The 9,932-nt window shown below is 37.8% G+C and overlaps 1 long non-coding RNA gene across 1 annotated transcript in view; it reads right to left on the bottom strand.

Moving 5' to 3' along the window:
• The window catches only part of LOC107721429 (uncharacterized), a 20,559-nt gene that overhangs the window by 3,483 nt on the left and 7,144 nt on the right, over nucleotides 1-9,932 (bottom strand). Inside the window, exon 3 of the long non-coding RNA XR_001637710.1 lies at nucleotides 984-1,225. This is a non-coding gene — a long non-coding RNA (uncharacterized LOC107721429). The remainder of the gene's footprint in view (nucleotides 1-983; nucleotides 1,226-9,932) is intronic.

The raw sequence follows: 9,932 nt of genomic DNA, 5'->3' as shown, positions 1-9,932 counted from the left end.
GCAGACGAGCCACGAGCACTTTTTTATATGTTCTACATTTCATGTATTTATGTAACATATTTTACATAAAAAAAATATTTTTGAATGAACAATAACTGCTATACAAAGAGTAAAAAAAATAAAATAAAAAAAACATACCTAATGCAGAAAAGCCGCCTCCGAATTGCGTAGATGACCACTATCTTTCTTTCATCTCTTCTGATAAATTTTCAGTCAAATCGTTTTCTGTGTGCTAGATCAGATGAAAAACAAAATTATTTTACATAAAAACATTAGGCTATAGCTTATATTTATTTAGTACATTTTTTAATTAATGTAAAAACTAAAATGAATTGTAAAACTGAAAGTAATTTTTTAAAATTGTGTTCAGCATGGTGGGCCGCATTTGAATTCGTGATTTTCAAATTAAGGTCCAGTTCTGTCCTGCAGACTTGCAGAATTTTTCTCCGTGTCCTTACTGTAAATTTAGCCATTTGCAATTGATGATTTTCTGTCTGTTAATCTTTAACCTCAATTTTTTACAATTTGAATGTGCGCATTTGAATTCGTGACGGGCCGCATGCGGCCCGCGGGCCACGGGTTGAGAACCACTGTACTAACCTGTTGTGTCAGACCTCTTCCGTTACAACATGAGACGTGACTCTTTTTTTGAATTTTCATATTAAGGTCCAGTTCTGTCCTGCAGAGTTGCAGAATTTTTCTCCGTGTCCTTACTGTAAATTTAGCCATTTGCAATCGATGATTTTCTGTCTGTTAATCTTTAACCTCAATTTTTACAATTTGAATGTGACATTAAATTCCTTATTACTCATATTTGAATACTTTTATGACTGAATTAAATAACTGAATCTATATTTGAATGGTGATTTAATAGCAAAGCCATAAAGCTGAGTGTCAAGATGCTTATGGCCAGCACAGTGCTACAGTAGCTCATAGAAACACCTTTCCACACACAAGCTACAGCACTGGTCCCCACCCTTTACCTTTCTCTCCCCATGAAGACAGCCGTCCCTGATCCCTGCAGTTTGCTGTGTCTGAGTGAGCTCTGTGTGCGTGTGATACGCGTGGCCCCCACTGGGCATGACTGCAGTGGAGAGTGCTGCTGCCTGTGGGAGGTCAGAGGCTGGAATCTGGTGTCATGCCATCAGAGGCTATTAAAGCACTGGGTCCTGCAGCGAGAGAGTCAATGAGCCTGACACTCCACCGTCAGCTTCTGCTCATCAGCCTGGGAGGGACAGAGATACTGCTGGGATTAACACACATACAAACACACCTGCAGCAGACCGTTTAACACACACACACACACACACACCTGCAGCAGAACATTTAACTCATAAGCACACATACACACACCTCTAGCAAACCGTTTAACACACACACACAAAATCTTTACTATAGAAATGATAGCTGTTGTATGTTCTGCTTTTATATGACATTAAATATAACTACCATAAATATTTATTTACATTTTGTTTATGCAAAGCTGATGATTATTTTAAGCCTAAAAGCCTAAAAAATAATGGATATTAAAATACCTTTTTGACAAAAAATGAAAAATGAAACCACTCTAAATGCTACACATGAATTTAGGCATCACAATATTATAATGTGCAGTAGGAAAATTGATTTTCAACTTGAGTATTGATAAAGATTACATTTAACAGTGTAATTAATAATTCAAAACATTTAAATTATTAAGTGTTGAAGATTAACTTTAATCTTGTATTATAATTAATATATATATATATATGAAGCTCAGTGAATTTAGTTTCAAACAAGCAGAATGGATGTCAGTAAATTCTGTGCTTGACAGAGGTAAGACGCACACTAACACGGCTAGATTTACAGCTCTCTCGCCATCAGATAAAGCTCTGTCTTACCTCTGACTGCTTCATCTTCCTTCAACAGTCAGCTTCAGGCCATACGCAGAAACTTAATGAGTTTTTAGCATAGTGAATTGATTAAGTTAGTGGAAATCGGACTTCCAAATAACAAGGATGAGGTAAGGCTACGTTCTAATCATCCAACAGCGCCTTCTTGGACTTCACACTTTGAAGTTTAATGGCTAAGAGTCTGCTGTTATTTATTCAGCTAAATTGAAATTGGGTGTAAATCACAAATTATATAAATGCATATGGATATTTATAACATACATTTATAAATGAAAAAAAAATTATGTCATCATCATACACTAAACTCCTAACCTGTCTTGCAGGGCTTTCTGTGTGGCTCTGGTCTTTGTCTCTATAGAATTATGCACATTTAAATGTGCTGGTCATTTAGGACACAATCAACCAGGTTGATAAACAAACATAGAAACACTAATTAGCCTTCATTAACCAATTAACTGTTTGTATATGTCTGAAATACACACCGTAACAGCACATGTACTCACTGTGTAAACACACGTGTTGAAAAAGGTGAATTTCCACTGTGAACCCTGTTAAACACAGCCAGGACACAGAGACGCGAAGATGAAAGTAGTAGAAGGATCTCTGAGCCCCAGAGGAACATTTTAAAACACCAGACTGAGTGAGACCTCAAGTAACTGCACTCATGCAGAAGAGGATTCCATTAAAGGCAGACAGTGAGAGATCTTCAACTGGGAGAAATGTGAGGCATCTGAGGAACTTGCACAACATAATGACGTCAATCATTAATTATTTTTAAGTGGCATAAATCTGAGTGAATTCTCCACATCTTGCACTATAATAAATATAACTTATCATCATTTTTGGAGTGTAAACCTCCTTTTTACTGCTTGTTCAATTTCTTAATTAGAATGATCTAATTTAACAAAAATATTGAATATTCTAATTTCGTTTTGTACAATCCACGTCGGTTTACTTAATCTGTTTGTGTTAGGACTACATGAATACTCGTTGTTGGCCTTCACTGAAAATGAACATGAAACTTCTAGTTCACAGCATGCTTTCCAAGAATCTGAATAGGGACAGTACATGTTGAAAGTGTTTTTCAACAAGATGTTAGCATTTAATGCTATGTTGGAAAGATTCTGTTGATTTGTGCCTCCAAAGCAGCAGTTGTCAAACCGTTTGGTCATGTGGGAGTGGAATTAAAGTCACCAGAAAATCAATATTTACAATTCATATTTTTTATATTATAAATTATTTATCTGTGCACATAATTTTTTTTAAACTCATGTGCCGTTGTAATCTTTAATTTAAAAACATTAAATTCCCTTCCTGCTTCTATCTATTTTCTATGACGTGCACCGGCTTGAGGGCGGGACAGTAATCTATCACATCAAGGAACATGTCTGTCCCATTAGATTGCAGTAACAAAACAAACAACAACGATTCAATCAATTCTCAATGAACAAAATTATAGTCTCTTCCTACATCTGTTTTCTGTTTCAAGCTGTTTCACTTGAATATATGCTTCGACAAGCCTTTGAACTCACTGTCACGTCACTTTCACTTTTATTTTTGACTCACGTTTCACAGGACTCATACCAGAGTGCTCCACATCGCAAGTGTGATGCTATTCCAGGTGAGCTAACAAGCAAGTTTACTACATCAGAAAAGCCACAAATATGAAGCTGGTTGTGACGCATAACATGACATCATAACATGGTTCCTTGCACAATACTAATTCTTTATCAATCAATAATCTGCCCTTGTGACCATAATTTGTGTTTTACTGGTTCTAGTGTTATTTCAGATGGAAGCTGCAGGGAATTGTTACAGTACATTTTTGGAGTTTTGCAAAGATGTACTGTAGGTAAAAGTAAGTTTTTCCAATGAGCCTAGGTTGAAATTGTTTGGACTCATGTCTTGCCTACATGGGACTGACCCAGAAACCAGCCCAGATTCATGAATAACAGACTCCCACCACGTCTAATGTAAGGTTTAGCGGATTATAAACATCTCAATAAACGTCTATAAACGTCTCAAGCATCACAAACACCTCTACAATTGCCTTGGAACCTGTATGGAAAATTCACATGTGTGAGACACTGAACATTAGTGAACTAAACTTACTAAAACCTTATTGTTCTAAAGCCTGCAGGTGACATTAAATTAGGAAAGGAACTCTGCATGAACTTCCCAGCTTTTTATGAATAAGCTACGGTAAGTACAATCAATGATATCAAACATTTTGCACCTTGCATTTAAAAATGGCAGGTGTTGCATTATTTTACTAACCGATGGAAATGACAGCAAAAATGTAGAAGTGGTATAATATATAGTGAATTTGAAACTTTTTCCTTAGTGTGTAGTTTTTAAAGAAATCAAACATAATAGCTTGGTTTCAGAATATGTGAAAGAATATGTGAAAAAGATTCATTTCACAAGAAATTATTTCCAAAACTGTAAATGAAAGTGCAGCCATCTGTCATAACCTGAGTTGTGACAGCAAAATATTAAAAATGGAAGCAAACAATGAACCTGTGCAGTTTATGAAACTTGCATGACTTTATTTGCATTTGTGTGTGTTGTTTGTTTAAGGGCATGTGGCAAATCTTTTTTATCGGGCAGTTCTGCTAAGAGAGAGAAAGAGGCTGCAGTAAGATGGAGCACCTTTCCAGGAGCCCAGATTTATATTAATTCTTCTTGAATCATAAAGCTTAATATAAATGAGAACCTTCAGTCCCCATCCACCGCTCTGTAGAAACCCCTCTATTAACATCAATCATGTCTTATTTTACTCACATTTATCATAATCATGCTCACACACTCTCTCTCTCTCTTCCACTCTCCTCTTTCGACATTGTAGCAATGACAATTCTTCAGTCACATTTATTCAGAATTTCCTCTCTCATACCTTTTCAAACATTTTAACCAATGTATGGTATTTTTTAGGGTGTTCAGATTTCTTCCCTCTGATCTAAAGATTTGATTACTTTGAAGTTACAAAAATTATATTTAAAATTACATAGACTAAAATAAAATAGTTTAATTATTATTGTGTTTTCATGCTATGGCAAAGCAAAAGAAAAATCTACATTTTTGAGAATATTCTCATAATCTTCAAAATATTATTACCACATGCATATGTTGTGGTACTCTCGTGAACGCACGTCAAAGACTGGCACGGAAGAGAAAAACTTGTTGAATAAAGTCATTATTTTTGTTTTCTTTGTGCACAAAATGTATTCTCAAATCTTGAACTTGGTCATTTCATTCCAATTCCATTGCATAGGCAGGGTCAGAAAGCAGAAAGAATTTCATCAAAAATATTTTAATTTGTGTTCCAAAGATGAACGAAGGACTTACAGGTTTGGAACGACATGAGGGTGAGTAATTAATAACAGAATTTTCATTGGTGAACTATCCCTTGTTCATTTTACATTACATTTAATGCAATGTCACGACTTTATTCTTGAAACTTTGTGACTTTTTTCATAATGGGGTCTATCAGAGTATTCTTAAAATATTATGACTGTATTCTTGAAATCAGTTTGGTTATTCACATTCTTCAAAATATCTTCTTTTGTGTTTAGCAGAAGAAATAAATTCATACAAGTTTGTAACAACCTGAGAGTGAGTAAATAATGACACATTAATTTTTGGGTGAACTACATCAATTTAACATTAATAAACATTACAGAATGAAATGAACAGGTGTTCTGGAATCATCAGTTGGTCAATATATTGTAAGGCACAGTATACTTTATACAAATATTGGACTAATAAACTAATCAAATAATTATAATGAAGCAATGTATATGTAAAGTGGCAATGTAGAGTAAGTAGCAACATCTTTTCTTCCATTGTGATGTATAGACGAGTATATCTGATTATCGAATAAGACAAAAAATGTAGGGGAAGGACTTGGATCTATCCATCTGTTGTTGATTGGATATACAGTTAAAAGAGATAAAATTAGCATCATGAAAAACTACAGTAATATTATAATATTAAAGCAATAATATTATTCCTTTGAGATTCAATTCAATTCAAGTTTAGTTGTATGGCGCTTTTCATGATACAAATCGTCGCAAAGCAGCTTTACAGAAAGTTTAAGTTTCTATTTTAAAGTTTCTACATTATATTTAGTAGTAGCTTATCAGTGGTGACTATGTCAAGTTGATGTCCATATGGCAGAAATGTACAGTAAAATTCAAGCAGTTAGTTAATGACATGTAATCAAACAGATGGTGAACACTATTAACTGCAATGATTATATGTTGCGATTAAACTTATAGCAAAGTTTGGTAGTTTTGTATGTTGTTTGATGGTTGGCATCATCTGAGGTCCTCTGAGGGGTGTTATAATTTAAGATATAGTGGGATTATGTTAAAATTGCCCCAAGTGACCTAAACAGACTTACTAAATACTGTATATTCAAGGTACTGTTACTCTGTTAGCCTACTTCTAACATGTCTTATACCAAAATATACCATGTAGACCTGTAGTAGTCTGCAAGTAATGAAGGAAAGTATAAAAACATGTCCAGCCTCCCCTACATAGTGCGCTCCAAGGATTATTTTCCTTGTGAATGCTATATAACACAGCTGATGGCTAGCAGAGGCTTCAAACACCCCTCTACTTCAAAGATCCTCTAATACTGCCCCCTCTCTCTCACAGACACACTCTCACACACACTTCTGACTGCTCTCTCAGAGATCACACACTCTTTAGGAACTGAGGAGGAGATTCGTCTCTTCCTATCCCCCTGTTGCTCTCTTAATTACTGCCTCTCTCTATCTCCAGGGTCCTTGTTCTACAGTGTTCATTTTTCCTGCACTTGTCCACTGTGTGTTGCTCTCCTCCAGTGATAGCCCTCTTTAAGCTGTGCACACAAAAACCCTGTTGTTCCCTCTGTCATATAGCTTGCTGTTTACTTCCTGTCCTTCTCGCTCTCTCTTTTCTCTACGCTCCAGGGTTGCCAGTAGTCTCCATTGGGAACGGGTGACTCACAGATGAAGGGGGGGCTCATGGGTACAGGAAGTAACAAGGGAGCTGGCAAGAGCAGCTGATCAAATTAATAAAAGAAAGGAGTGAGACACAGGGGGGAAAAAATCTACTACGTGGCGAGCTGTGCGAAGGAATGAATGCAAATATACAACCACACTGCTAGATACCAAACAAGAGAGACCAGGGCTATAACTCAGTCAGTACACGGAGGCAAAGAAAAACTATAATGAAAAATAGCAAAAAAGCTATATTTCAAATATGTGAAGTTGTATTTCCCATTCTCATTTAATTTATATTTCATTCACTTAGTAAAAACAAAATAAAACAAAAACTAACAACTTGCAACCTACTAATCAGGGTTGCCAGGTCTGCGTGACAAAACCAGCCCAATTGCTACTAAAAACTAGCCCAATCATGGCCAGAACAAGGCCAATCACATTCTGGGTGGGGGGTGGGTTTTCCTGCTCAGTTGAATTCGTGTTTCGGAGGGTGGAGGTGGGGGGTTCTCTTCAACCCTCGGTCTGACAAAACAACCCGCAGCAACAGTTTAAATGTAGACCAATTGTGAAACCCACGAAAACCGCGGACTTGGCAACAATGCCCCTAATGCCTTCTATTGGGGCATGTTGTCAAAAAAGGTCTACACTGCTGTTTGTGGTCTGTAAAAAATCATGTTTTTGAAAGAAGTCTGTTTTGCTTAGTAGAAGGCTGCAATTTTTTATTAAAAATACAAAAATATATAGTGTTCAGTGTCACATGATCTTTCAGAAATAATTTTGTTAATCCATTGCCCACTAGACCCAATCCCCTCACACCTTCTCCAAGCAATCTCTCCTACACTCTTACCAGCACTCACACACATCATCAACACATCTCTCCTCACAGGCACTTTCCCCACTTTATTCAAGCAGGCTCGGGTAACCCCACTGCTCAAAAAACCTACATTAAACACTTTACTTATAGATAGTTACAGACCTGTCTCTCTCCTTCCATTCATAACGAAAACCCTCAAACTAGTTGTTTTCAACCAGGTATCATTGTTTCTTTCACAGAACAACAAACTGGACGCTAACCAGTCAGGTTTCAGGAGTGGCCATTCAACTGAGACTGCGTTACTGTCAGTTACGGAAGCCTTGCGAATGGCAAAAGCTTATTCCAGATCATCAGTTCTTATTCTGCTGGATCTATCTGCTGCTTTTGACACTGTCAATCATCAGATCCTCCTGTCCACCCTCTCATCACTGGGCATTACAGGGATTCCACTTCGCTAGTTTGAATCCAATCTCACTGGTAGGTCTTTCAGGGTGGCCTGGGGGAGGGGAGGTATCCAAAGTACATCAACTGGTCACTGGGGTACCTCAGGGATCAGTTCTTGGACCCCTTCTCTTCTCCATATACGCTACATCACTGGGTCCCATCATACAGGCAAATGGCTTCTCCTACCATTGCTATGCCTATGACACACAGCTCTATCTCTCATTTCAACCAGATGATCCAATGGTAGCATGATTTCTCCATCCAGCTAGGTTCTTCTACAATTACCCCATCGACTTCGGTCAGAAATCTTGGTGTAACCTTTGATGACCAGCTGACCTTCAAAGACCACATTGCAAAAACTGCTTGATCTTGCAGGTTTGCATTGCACAACATCAGAAAGATCAGGCCCTTTCTAACGGAGCATGCTGCACAACTTCTTGTCCAGGCCCTTGTCATTTCTAGGCTGGGCTACTGCAATGCTCTTCTGGCTGGACTTCCATCATGCACAATCAAACCGTTACAAATGATTCAGAATGCAGCGGCACGACTGGTTTTCAACGAGCCCAAAAGAGCCCATGTTACACCTCTCCTTATCTCCTTGCACTGGCTACCGGTTGCGGCTCGCATCAAGTTCAAGACATTGATGCTTGCATATAGAACAGCCACAGGCTCAGCACCCGCCTACTTCCACTCACGATTACGAATCTACATCCTCTCCAGAAGTCTGAGATCTATGAGTGAGCAACACCTCGTGGTACCATCACAGAGAAGCTCAAATTAAAATAGTTCAGTTTTGTATGTAATGGCAAAGTGATTATATTTCGTTTCGTTTTTATTAAGTTAATTTAGAACGTTTGGAGCATTTTTTTTGTTCGTTAAATAAAAGTTTATTTGTGTGTACTCACAATATCAACAAAACGTTGTGCTTTTATAAAATAAAGAAAACAAACATCGGCCGTCTAGTCTTAAACAGGAGCGCTTCACAAAAATGAACCGAAACGCAGCGAATACATGCCTCACTGATATGATAAATATATCTATAGAAAGCTTTAAATTACTACTTAACGAAATAAAACAAATCAAAAACAAAAACTCTTTCATTATAATCATAATCCGTAAAGATGCACTTCTCTCTAAAGGCGCGTCTAATGAAGAGGTGGCGAGTCAGGATCGGCTTCATCCTTGCGACACCGACTCAGAAAACACTATTTATTAGTAAATATTTCAAATATCTCATTCCTCTTTCCCCCTGACACATTTATGGTAATTACTTTTGCAGATGCTTTGCGGCGAGCTTAAGCCTATTGCGTGCATTTGAACGCAGAACTCTTCAGCTGCGCTGACGGCACGCACATGCTGCTGCTGGCGGGGCACTAAACACCGTCGAGCCGCTCTTGTCAGTCGCGGTAGCACGGTCTCATGTTGTTTCCACCAGCGCGGCAATCTTTTTTCATCACTAATTGATGGATGTCTAAAATATAAAAATAAGGAGAAGCCTAAAACAGGCCAGAGGCCCTGCCCGCGTCTGAACTATGACGTGAAAATTGTCCCGAAGCCCGGCCCGAGGGGCGTAAAAAAGTCGGGGCCCGTCGGGCCCGGGCTGAAATGCAGGGCTCTAGCTCTGATCTAGCACACAGAAAACGATTTGACTGAAAATTTATCAGAAGAGATGAAAGAAAGATAGTGGTCATCTGCGCAATTCGGAAAAAGAGGCGGCTTTTCTGCATTAGGTGTTTTTTTAATTAAATTTTTTTTACTCTTTGTACAGCAGTTATTGTTCATTCTAAATAA

This window comes from Sinocyclocheilus rhinocerous, unplaced genomic scaffold, assembly GCF_001515625.1.
Source record: "Sinocyclocheilus rhinocerous isolate Xijiao unplaced genomic scaffold, SAMN03320098_v1.1 scaffold432, whole genome shotgun sequence".
In the NCBI taxonomy this organism is placed as follows: domain Eukaryota; kingdom Metazoa; phylum Chordata; class Actinopteri; order Cypriniformes; family Cyprinidae; genus Sinocyclocheilus; species Sinocyclocheilus rhinocerous.
The sequence above is the reverse complement of the archived record's forward strand: the minus strand, read 5'-3'. Positions and strand labels throughout refer to the sequence as shown.